Raw genomic sequence first — 12,412 nt, 5'->3', positions numbered from 1 at the left:
GCATGGGAGATGGTGAGGGGTCATTTCATGGGAGATGGTGAGGGGTCATTGCATGGGAGGTGGTGAGGGGACATTGCATGGGAGGTGGTGAGGGGTCATTGCATGGGAGGTGGTGAGGGGACATTGCATGGGAGGTGGTGAGGGGTCATTGCATGGGAGGTGGTGAGGGGTCATTGCATGGGAGATGGTGAGGGGACATTTCATGGGAGGTGGTGAGGGGTCATTTCATGGGAGGTGGTGAGGGGACATTTCATGGGAGATGGTGAGGGGTCATTTCATGGGAGGTGGTGAGGGGTCATTTCATGGGAGATGGTGAGGGGTCATTTCATGGGAGGTGGTGAGGGGTTATTGCATGGGAGGTGGTGAGGGGTCATTTCATGGGAGGCGGTGAAGGGTCATTGCATGGAAGGTGGTGAGGGGTCATTTCATGGGAGGTGGTGAGGGGTAATTGCATGGGAGGTGGTGAGGGGACATTTCATGGGAGGTGGTGAGGGGACATTTCATGGGAGGTGGTGAGGGGTCATTGCATGGGAGGTGGTGAGGGGTCATTGCATGGATGGTGGTGGGGGGTCGTTACATGGATAGTGGGGGGGGTCATTGCATGATAGATGGCGGGGGGTCGTTGCATGATATGTGGCGGGGGGTCGTTGCATGGATTTTGGTGGTGGGGGTTTTCGTTACATGGATGGTGGTGGGGGTTCGTTGCATGGATGGTGGTGGGGGGTCGTTGCATAATATGTGGCGGGGGGTCGTTGCATGGATTTTGGTGGTGGGAGTCGTTACATGGATGGTGGTGGGGGGTCATTGCATGATAGGTGGCGGGGGGTCGTTGCATGGATTTTGGTGGTGGGGGTTCGTTACATGGATGGTGGTGGGGGTTCGTTACATGGATGGTGGTGGGGGTTCGTTGCATGGATGGTGGTGGGGGGTCGTTGCATAATAGGTGGCGGGGGGTCGTTGCATGGATTTTGGTGGTGGGAGTCGTTACATGGATGGTGGTGGGGGGCCGTTGCATGATATGTGGCGGGGGGTCGTTGCATGGATTTTGGTGGTGGGGGTCGTTACATGGATGGTGGTGGGGGGTCGTTGCATGGATGGTGGTGGGGGGTCGTTGATGCACATCTTCTCCCTTCATCTTTCTTGCCTCCCATATCTGCTTCGTGGTATCGATGATGTGCCAGGGTGTGGCAGGAGCTCTGGAGGGTCACATGACTGCGCCAGTGTCAGACCGCGAGTGGGGGTTGTGGTGGAGATCACACCATCAGATATTAGGACATTATTAGGATCAGTATAATGAATGTTGTGTCCCCACATTCCCTTCCCCCGGTGCACACAGGATTCTCCTCCCCAATAAACATGGCTGCCCCTCCCCCCACCCTCCAACATCTTGTGGACTGTCAGTCCTCCGCAGGGTCCCCAGGAATAGGACACCATGGAACGTCTTACACATTTATTTACTGAAAAGACAAAATGTGACATTGTTTATAGAGGGTGAGAGCAGAAATACAGATAATGCAGAGATGAGAGGGGGAGGGGGTCTGTGTTGAGGAGCTTACAATCTAAGCAGCATGGCAGCCAATCTCAATAATCAACTAGTAATAGGAAAGTAAAGCATGTGCCTTCCGACACGGGACAAGCTCCACCCATGTCATATCTGTCTCCGCCCACTTCCATGTGACTGAAGCTCCACCCACATAGTCCTCCTTAACCCGGGAAGACCAGGAAGCCGGTGAAGACGCTGTCGTTGTTTTCGATGCCGACCATGCCGTTGTAGTCATTGGCGACCAGCCACACCTCCTGGCCCTTCCTCAGCTGGACGAGGACGCCCCCCGAGGTGACCTGCTGAGTGTTGGAAAGGTGGTCGCAGAAGCTGGCCTTGATGTCGTCATCCACGCGGAGGGTGACACACAGGTTCTGGGACTGGGAGGTGTGGTACACGAAGTAGTAGAGCCCGGCGATGCGGCACACAAACTTCCCCGTCTCTCGGTTGTAGTCGTTCTCGATGTTGGTAATGACTTCGTTGAACCTGATCGGGGCGTTCGGCTGGGGGAATTCGCCCGTGTTTCTTTTCACGGTAAATGCCGACTGATACTTACTCTTGTAGTTACCGGGCATCCCATTGTCCCCTCGGAGGCCCTGCTCACCTTTCTCTCCTGCGGTCCCTGGGGGTCCCTTAGGGCCATTTTTCCCCAATGGGCCTTTTGGGCCTTCCATTCCCTTTTCCCCCTTCAGTCCGGGCATGTTGGAGTGGGCAGGCAGACCTGCAAAGACAGAAGAGCTCAATCAGATAGACACACAAGTGGTGAGGAAAGGGTCATAGGACATAGGGAACCGCGGGGGTGGGGCTATATGGGCACTGGGCGGAGTTTATGAGAATGAATGTTAAGGATTTTGAATTGTCCAGCCTTGCCAGACAATGACCCTTCTAAGTGACAGAATAAATCTTCCACTATGACCTCATTACAGATGGTAATCCTTCTCTGCGGTACAGACCACACCCCCGCTGATAGGCCACACCCACAAAATGCCACTTATACTGTGGATTGATGAGTGTTTTGATTATTGATGATAAGCACACACATGTATCTAGCCTTATAATAACGTTGGCGCCATCTCCTTCCCTCGCTAGCCCGACTCTTACATGAGAATGATGCGATTTCACACTCACACTGACATCTGTAATGGGTGATATGGGGCCCTTGAGGGCCCCTCTGGCTGGACTCACACAGACTTTTATCTCGGGTCTAGGAGCAGAAGTCACCCCCTTAATGCCGGCGGCAGGAAATGACCTCTGCGTGTTATGAGTCACCCGGAAATACTCAATAAATTTCTTTGGGAGGGGTAAGGACTCTGCCCTGGGTGGGGCTATCAGGAGCCTCTTGCCCCCCCCCCAAGTATGAGATATTGTAAGGAGGTATTCCGATCCTTAATGATGCGGATCCTAGGTGTGAGGGGCGCAGAGCCACATAGCGCCCATCCAATGGATTCATTTCTATGATATTTCCCCCCCCCGGGACCCCCCAGAACACAACCACTTTGGACGTTCCGGTACGTCTTCTATGAAGAAATATTTAAGAAAATAGAAAGAAATGAAGCACTAAAATATATAAAGGGTGGAAAAATGTGATATTTTGTATCAACAATACTGAAAAATAAAGAAATACATTGAAATTAATTCTTTTTTAAACCACCCGATAAAAAGTGAACAACAAATATCAATAGTAACAAAATAAAGTCCACCTCATGAATATTGATTGGCCTCAATTAACCACGAAAGAGCACTAGAGTGTCTTCAGAATAGACGTGTTTGAGGAAGACTACTGAAAAATGGAGGAAAATCTTGTGAGGACCCCACCGCCAATCGTATGAAGGCTTACCAGACAGGGTGGACCCCAAAGGGGTATACACCGCCAATCGTATGAAGGCTTACCAGACAGGGTGGACCCCAAAGGGGTATACACCGCCAATCGTATGACGGCTTACCAGACAGGGTGGACCCCAAAGGGGTATACACCGCCAATCGTATGACGGCTTACCAGACAGGGTGGACCCCAAAGGGGTATACACCACCAATCGTATGACGGCTTACCAGACAGGGTGGACCCCAAAGGGGTATACACCACCAATCGTATGACGGCTTACCAGACAGGGTGGACCCCAAAGGGGTATACACCACCAATCGTATGACGGCTTACCAGACAAGGTGGACCCCAAAGGGGTATACACCACCAATCGTATGAAGGCTTACCAGACAGGGTGGACCCCAAAGGGGTATACACCACCAATCATATGAAGGCTTACCAGACAGGGTGGACCCCAAAGGGGTATACACCACCAATCGTATGAAGGCTTACCAGACAAGGTGGACCCCAAAGGGGTATACACCGCTAATCGTATGAAGGCTTACCAGACAAGGTGGACCCCAATGGGGTATACACCGCCAATCGTATGAAGGCTTACCAGACAGGGTGGACCCCAAAGGGGTATACACCGCCAATCGCATGAAGGCTTACCAGACAGGGTGGACCCCAAAGGGGTATACACCACCAATCGTATGAAGGCTTACCAGACAAGGTGGACCCCAAAGGGGTATACACCGCCAATCGTATGAAGGCTTACCAGACAAGGTGGACCCCAAAGGGGTATACACCGCCAATCGCATGAAGGCTTACCAGACAGGGTGGACCCCAAAGGGGTATACACCGCCAATCGTATGACGGCTTACCAGACAAGGTGGACCCCAAAGGGGTATACACTGCCAATCCTATGAAGGCTTACCAGACAGGGTGGACCCCAAAGGGGTATACACCGCCAATCGTATGAAGGCTTACCAGACAGGGTGGACCCCAAAGGGGTATACACCGCCAATCGCATGAAGGCTTACCAGACAGGGTGGACCCCAAAGGGGTATACACCACCAATCGTATGAAGGCTTACCAGACAGGGTGGACCCCAAAGGGGTATACACCACCAATCGTATGAAGGCTTACCAGACAAGGTGGACCCCAAAGGGGTATACACCACCAATCGTATGAAGGCATACAAGACAGGGTGGTCCCCAAAGGGGTATACACCACCAATCGTATGAAGGCTTACCAGACTAGGTGGTCCCCAAAGGGGTATACACCACCAATCGTATGAAGGCTTACCAGACAGGGTGGACCCCAAAGGGGTATACACCACCAATCGTATGAAGGCTTACCAGACTAGGTGGTCCCCAAAGGGGTATACACCACCAATCGTATGAAGGCTTACCAGGCAAGGTGGATCCCAAAGGGGTATACACCACCAATCGTATGGCGGCTTACCAGACAGGGTGGACCCCAAAGGGGTATACACCACCAATCGTATGAAGGCTTACCAGGCAAGGTGGACCCCAAAGGGGTATACACCGCCAATCGTATGAAGGCTTACCAGGCAAGGTGGACCCCAAAGGGGTATACACCACCAATCATATGAAGGCTTACCAGACAGGGTGGACCCCAAAGGGGTATACACCGCCAATCGTATGAAGGCTTACCAGACAGGGTGGACCCCAAAGGGGTATACACCACCAATCGTATGAAGGCTTACCAGACAGGGTGGACCCCAAAGGGGTATACACCGCCAATCGTATGAAGGCTTACCAGGCAAGGTGGATCCCAAAGGGGTATACACCGCCAATCGTATGAAGGCTTACCAGGCAAGGTGGATCCCAAAGGGGTATACACCACCAATCATATGAAGGCTTACCAGACAGGGTGGACCCAAAGGGGTATACACCACCAATCGTATGAAGGCTTACCAGACAGGGTGGACCCAAAGGGGTATACACCACCAATCGTACGGCGTGGAGACTTGAAAAGAATATTTGACAAAAATCTCCAGTAGTGAAGTCCCCATATTCCGGACTTGTCTGTAGGGGGATGGCGGACCTCCGGATGACTACTCTATTCTGAGGACACCCTAGAAATGCTCTTTCATGGGCATCTGGTGCCAATCAATATCTTCAGTATTGGTGATACACAATATCGGCGTTTCTTTCTGTTTGGTTACTTGTGGTGTTTGTCTTCGGCGGCTTTTATTATATAACACAGCGCAGTATATTCTATGTAGAGAGATTTAGACTTTGGGCGTGGCCCGGAGGTGGGTGTGTCCTCTGTGATGGATCTTACCTTTCTCTCCTTTGGCGCCTTTCAGGCCGTCCCGCCCATCTCTGCCCGGAGATCCGGGAATCCCGGGGAGACCCGGCATGGGGGAGGAGCATGGCGGCTCTGCGCTGTCCACCAAGAGGAGGAGGGAGAGGAGGATGAGCCCCACAATCATCTTCACAGAGTCTGGAGGAGAAGAGAGAGAGGGGCATCAGCAATGACATCACAGGGCAACGTATGACCTCACCGTCTGCACCCCCAATCTGGACCACCCACAATTCCTCCTCCAACCTGGAACATGGCCATGGGCGTCCGCAGGTAGAGGCAAGGGGGGGCAAGTGCCCCCCCCCCCTGGAATCAGGGATCGGATCAGGAGTGATGACCCCATCACCCTTCTCTGTCACCCCCCTCTCTCTCTCTCACCCCTCTGTCTTTTTCACCCCCCCCTCTCTCTGTCACCCCCCTCTCTCTCTCACCCCTCTGTCTTTTTCACCCCCCCCCCTCTCTCTGTCACCCCCTCTCTCTCTCTATCACCCCCCACATGTCTGCAGTCTCTGACCGTGATAATGACATGGGTGACCTTAAAATGGTGCCCCTCCCCCTCTTGGCACCAAACATACGATCAGTGCACAATGTGGCGTCCTCATTAAAGTGCAACTCTGAATCTCGGGGTGTCGATCGTCCAAACTCCTCCCACTTTACTTCAATATCTGTGAGCGCCCCTCCTCCCTCCAAATCCTGCCAATGGGATCTGATTGGTGGCCACAGCAAACAATGGCCAAGGAATGTCAAGGGCATCGATCGCCCCAGACAACGACCCCCTCAAAGATCCCCTCCCCTGCACTAATCTGCACACTTACCCCCAAGTATATACCCCCAAAGATCCCCTCCCCCACACTAATCTGCACACTTACCCCCAAGTATACACCCCCCAAAGATCCCCTCCCCACACTAATCTGCACACTTACCCCCAAGAATACATCCCCCCAAAGATCCCCTCCCCACACTAATCTGCACACTTACCTCCAAGAATACATCCCCCCAAAGATCCCCTCCCCCACACTAATCTGTACACTTACCTCCAAGAATACATCCCCGTAAAGATCCCCTCCCCCGAACTAATCTGCACACTTACCTCCAAGAATACATCCCTCTCAAAGATCCCCTCCCCCGCACTAATCTGCACACTTACCTCCAAGAATACATCCCCCCAAAGATCCCCTACCCCGCACTAATCTGCACACTTACCTCCAAGAATACATCCCCCTCAAAGATCCCCTCCCCCACACTAATCTGTACACTTACCCCCAAGAATACATCCCCCCAAAGATCCCCTCCCCCACACTAATCTGTACACTTACCCCCAAGAATACATCCCCCGCAAAGATCCCCTCCCCCGAACTAATCTGCACACTTACCTCCAAGAACACATCCCCCTCAAAGATCCCCTCCCCCGCACTAATCTGCACACTTACCTCCAAGAATACATCCCCCAAAGATCCCCTCCCCCACACTAATCTGCACACTTACCTCCAAGAATACATCCCCCTCAAAGATCCCCTCCCCCACACTAATCTCCACACTTACCCCCAAGAATACATCCCCCAAAGATCCCCCTCCCCCCGCACTAATCTGTAGACTTACCCCCAAGAATACATCCCCCCAAAGATCCCCTCCCCCACACTAATCTGCACACTTACCCCCAAGAATACATCCCCCAAAGATCCCCTCCCCCATACCAATCTGCACACTTACTCCCAAGAATACATCCCCCCAAAGATCCCCTCCCCCACACTAATCTGTACACTTTCCCCAAGAATACATCCCACCAAAGGTCCCCTCCCCCACACTAATCTGTACACTTACCCCCAGGAATACATCCTCCAAAGATCCCCTCCCCCGCACTAATCTGCACACTTACCCCCAAGAATACATTCCGCCCAAAGATCCCCTCCCCCACACTAATCTGCACACTTACCCCCAAGAATACATCCCCCAAAGATCCCCTCCCCCATACCAATCTGCACACTTACTCCCAAGAATACATCCCCCCAAAGATCCCCTCCCCCACACTAATCTGCACACTTACCCCCAAGAATACATCCCCCAAAGATCCCCTCCCCCATACCAATCTGCACACTTACTCCCAAGAATACATCCCCCCAAAGATCCCCTCCCCCACACTAATCTGTACACTTTCCCCAAGAATACATCCCCCCAAAGGTCCCCTCCCCCACACTAATCTGCACACTTACCCCCAAGAATACATCCCCCCCAAAGATCCCCCCCAGCCTGTGATTGGACAATGCAAGAGCAGCTGTCTAAGGTCATCCCTCTCATCCTTTAACCAGCTGTCCATACATGATAGGATTTGATTGTACAATCACCTTGTCTGTCCAATCAGCCCTCAGACTGCACCTCTGTAGATAGGATTGTAAAATCAGATTGGAAGGTGTGTGGTCAGCTGATAACGGGGAATACCCATCCATAGCACACAATGCAACTACTATGGGGCCCGAATCACATTGGGGCCCCGGCACTGTGCGTAGATCGGGTAGGTCTGTACAATTCCGGGAAAGACGGTAATACGGGAAGAATGGGCAGTCCAGAACCTTTTCATCGTTTTGCTTAAGGGGCCCCTAAACCCTTGGTTGTGACCCCGCCCCTCCTCCTCAGGAAGGAAGCTGATAGGAGGACAGATTCAGGTACTTCTACTAGCTGCCCGGAGCCCCACATTCATTAGAATAAAACCCACCAATCAGCAGCCGCCTGTCACCTCTCTGACTGCTCTGCACCCATGAAAGCTGCAATGTGATTGGATGGAGCAGATGATTACCCGGTGGGCACTTACCTGGCAGGGCGATTCGTGGACGCTTCTCATGAAGTGGAAATCTTCTGCTACAATCAGCTCTGCACTCCCCCCATCCCCCCCCCAGGATTCACCACTTTCACTTCCCCATCCTTCCCGAATATCGCTGGCAATCCGCCCCCCACCACCGCCGAGGGCCCCATGACCAATCACTTTCATTTCTGCTTTCTTCAGCCAGCCAAGGGGAAGGAAATCACAGATGTCCAGAACAGTGAGGGGGGGCCCCAGGAGAGCCATGTACAGGGCCCCCAGTCACTGCTGAAGAGCCCCTAGCTCTAACCAGTGTGGGAATGGGGTCTCTGACCTTGTCATGTGAGGTGATTGATGGGCCCCGCAGTCTGCAGATCAGGGTGGGTGGCAGGGCGATACTTGGGGGGTTCTCCTCTGTAATGGGGTCCTTTACTGACCAGTATATCGTCCACCTGTGGACATCGGCCATCATAGTAATAGGGCTGACAGAACAATCTGAACGACCAATGGGCAGTGAGGACCCTCTGATGGGACCATTCCTGAATTCATGACCCTACCTATGAAATGCCACAAGAAGGGTCCGTTCTCCACCCCAAGGAGGGATCCTCCACCCCCTACCTATGAAATGCCACCAGAAGAGTCCAGTCCCCAGCCCAAGGAGAGATCCTCCACCCCCACCTATGAAATGCTACAAAAAGGGTCCATTCTCCACCCCAAGGAGAGATCCTCCACCCCCACCTATGAAATGCCACCAGAAGAGTCCAGTCCCCAGCCCAAGGAGAGATCCTCCACCCCCTGCCTATGAAATGCCACAAAAAGGGTCCATTCTCCACCCCAAGGAGGGATCCTCCAACCCCCACCTATGACATGCCACCGGAAGGGTCCATTCCCCACACAAGGAGAGATTTTCCCCCACCCCACCTATGAAATGCCACCAGAAGAGTCTGTTCCCCACCCAAAGGATATATCCTCCCGCACCCCACCTATGAAATGCCACAAGAAGGGTTTGTGCCCTATCCAAAGGAGAGATATTCCACCACCCACCTATGAAATGCCACAAGAAGGGTTCCATTCTCCACCCCAAGGAGGGATCCTCAACCCACCATCTATGACATACCACCGGAAGGTACATTTGCCACAAAGGAGAGATTTTCCCCTACCCCACTTATGAAATGCCACCAGATGAGTCAGTTCTCCTTCACAAGGAGGGATCCTCCACCTCCACCTATGAATGCCACCGGAAGGGTCCATTCCCCACACAAGGAGAGATCCTCCACCCCCCTACCTATGAAATGCCACAAGAATGGTCCATTCTTCACCCCAAGGAGGGATACTCTGCCCCCCACATATGACATGCCACCAGAAGGGTCCTTTCGCCACAAAGGGGAGATTTTCCCCCACCCCACCTATGAAAAGCACCAGAAGGGTCCATTCTCCACTCCAAGGAGGGATCCTCCACCCCCTACCTATGAAATGCCACCAGAAGGATCCGTTCCCCCCAAGGAGAGATCCTCCACCCCCACCTATGAAATGCTACAAAAAGGGTCCATTCTCCACCCCAAGGAGAGATCCCCCACAATCCCAACTATGAAATTCCACCAAAAGGGTCTGTTCTCTACACCAAGGAGAACTCCTACCCCACACCACCTATGAAATGACACAAGAAGGGTCCATTCTCCACCCAAGGAGAGATCCTTCCCCATCCCACCTATGAAATGCCACCAGAAGAGTTTGTTCCCCACCCTAAGGAGATCTCTTCCCCACTCTACCTATCAAATGCCACCAGAAGGGTCCAAACTCCACCCCAAGGAGGGCTCCTCCCTCGCCCCCACCTATGAAATGCCACAAGAAGGGTCCATTCTCCACCCCAGGGAGAGAGATCCTCGCCCCCACCTATGAAATGCCACAAGAGGGTCCATTCTCCACCCCAGGGAGAGAGATCCTCGCCCCCACCTATGAAATGCCACAAGAAGGGTCCATTCTCCACCCCAGGGAGAGAGATCCTCGCCCCCACCTATGAAATGGCACAAGAGGGTCCATTCTCCACCCCAGGGAGAGAGATCCTCGCCCTCACCTATGAAATGGCACAAGAGGGTCCATTCTCCACCCCAGGGAGAGAGATCCTCGCCCCCACCTATGAAATGGCACAAGAGGGTCCATTCTCCACCCCAAGGAGAGATCCTCCACCCCCACCTATGAAATGCCACCAGAAGAGTCCAGTCCCCAGCCCAAGGAGAGATCCTCCACCCCCTGCCTATGAAATGCCACAAAAAGGGTCCATTCTCCACCCCAAGGAGGGATCCTCCAACCCCCACCTATGACATGCCACCGGAAGGGTCCATTCCCCACACAAGGAGAGATTTTCCCCCACCCCACCTATGAAATGCCACCAGAAGAGTCTGTTCCCCACCCAAAGGATATATCCTCCCGCACCCCACCTATGAAATGCCACAAGAAGGATTTGTGCCCTATCCAAAGGAGAGATATTCCACCACCCACCTATGAAATGCCACAAGAAGGGTTCCATTCTCCACCCCAAGGAGGGATCCTCAACCCACCACCTATGACATACCACCGGAAGGTACATTTGCCACAAAGGAGAGATTTTCCCCTACCCCACCTATGAAATGCCACCAGATGAGTCAGTTCTCCTTCACAAGGAGGGATCCTCCACCTCCACCTATGAATGCCACCGGAAGGGTCCATTCCCCACACAAGGAGAGATCCTCCACCCCCCTACCTATGAAATGCCACAAGAATAGTCCATTCTTCACCCCAAGGAGGGATACTCTGCCCCCCACATATGACATGCCACCAGAAGGGTCCTTTCGCCACAAAGGGGAGATTTTCCCCCACCCCACCTATGAAAACCACCAGAAGGGTCCATTCTCCACTCCAAGGAGGGATCCTCCACCCCCTACCTATGAAATGCCACCAGAAGGATCCGTTCCCCCCAAGGAGGGATCCTCCACCCCCTGCCTATGAAATGTCACAAGAAGGGTCTGTTCTCCACCCCAAGGAGGGATCCTCCAACCCCCCACCTATGACATACCACCGGAAGGGTCCATTCCCTACACGAGGAGAGATTTTCCCCCACCACATCTATGAAATGTCACCAGAAGGGTTTGTTCCCCATCCCAAGGAGAGATCCTCCACCTCCACCTATGACATGCCACAAGAAAGGTCCTTTCTCCACCCCAAGGAGGGATCCTCAACCCCCCACCTATGACATGCCACAAGAAAGGTCCTTTCTCCACCCCAAGGAGGGATCCTCAACCCCCCACCTATGACATGCCACCGGACGGGTCCTTTCGCCACAAAGGAGAGATTTTTCCCCCACCCCACCTAGGAAAGGCCACCAGAAGGGTCCGTTCTCCACCCCAAAGAGGGATCCTCCACCTATGACATGCCACAAGAAGGGTCCGTTCTCCACCCCATGGAGGAATCCTCCAGCCCCCACCTATAAAATGCCACGAGAAGGGTCCATTCCCCACCCCAAGGAGAGATTTTTCCCCCACTCCACCTATGAAATGCCACCAGAAGGATCCGTTCTCCACCCCAAGGAGAGATCCCTCATCCTCCCACCTATGAAATGCCACCAGAGGGGTCTGTTCTCCACCCCAAGGAGAGCTCCTCCCCCACTCTACCTATGACATGCCACCGGAAGGGTTCATTCCCCACACAAGGAGAGATTTCCCCCCACCCCACCTATGAAATGCCACCAGAAGGGTCCATTTCCCAGCCCAAGGAAAGATCCTACACCCCCACCTATGAAATGCCACAAGAAGGGTCTGTTCTCCATACCATTTAGGGATCCTCAACCCCCCACCTATAAAATGCCACCGGAAGGGTCCATTCCCCACCCCAAGGAGAGATTTTTTTCCCCACTCCACCTATGAAATGCCACCAGAAGGGTCTGTTCTCCACCCAAAGAAGAGCTCCT

The sequence above is a fragment of the Lithobates pipiens genome, unplaced genomic scaffold (genome assembly GCF_037356315.1).
Source record: "Lithobates pipiens isolate NorthernLeopardFrog02 unplaced genomic scaffold, aLitPip1_a1.2 Scaffold_27, whole genome shotgun sequence".
Taxonomy (NCBI): Eukaryota; Metazoa; Chordata; class Amphibia; order Anura; family Ranidae; genus Lithobates; species Lithobates pipiens.
The sequence above is the reverse complement of the archived record's forward strand: the minus strand, read 5'-3'. Positions refer to the sequence as shown.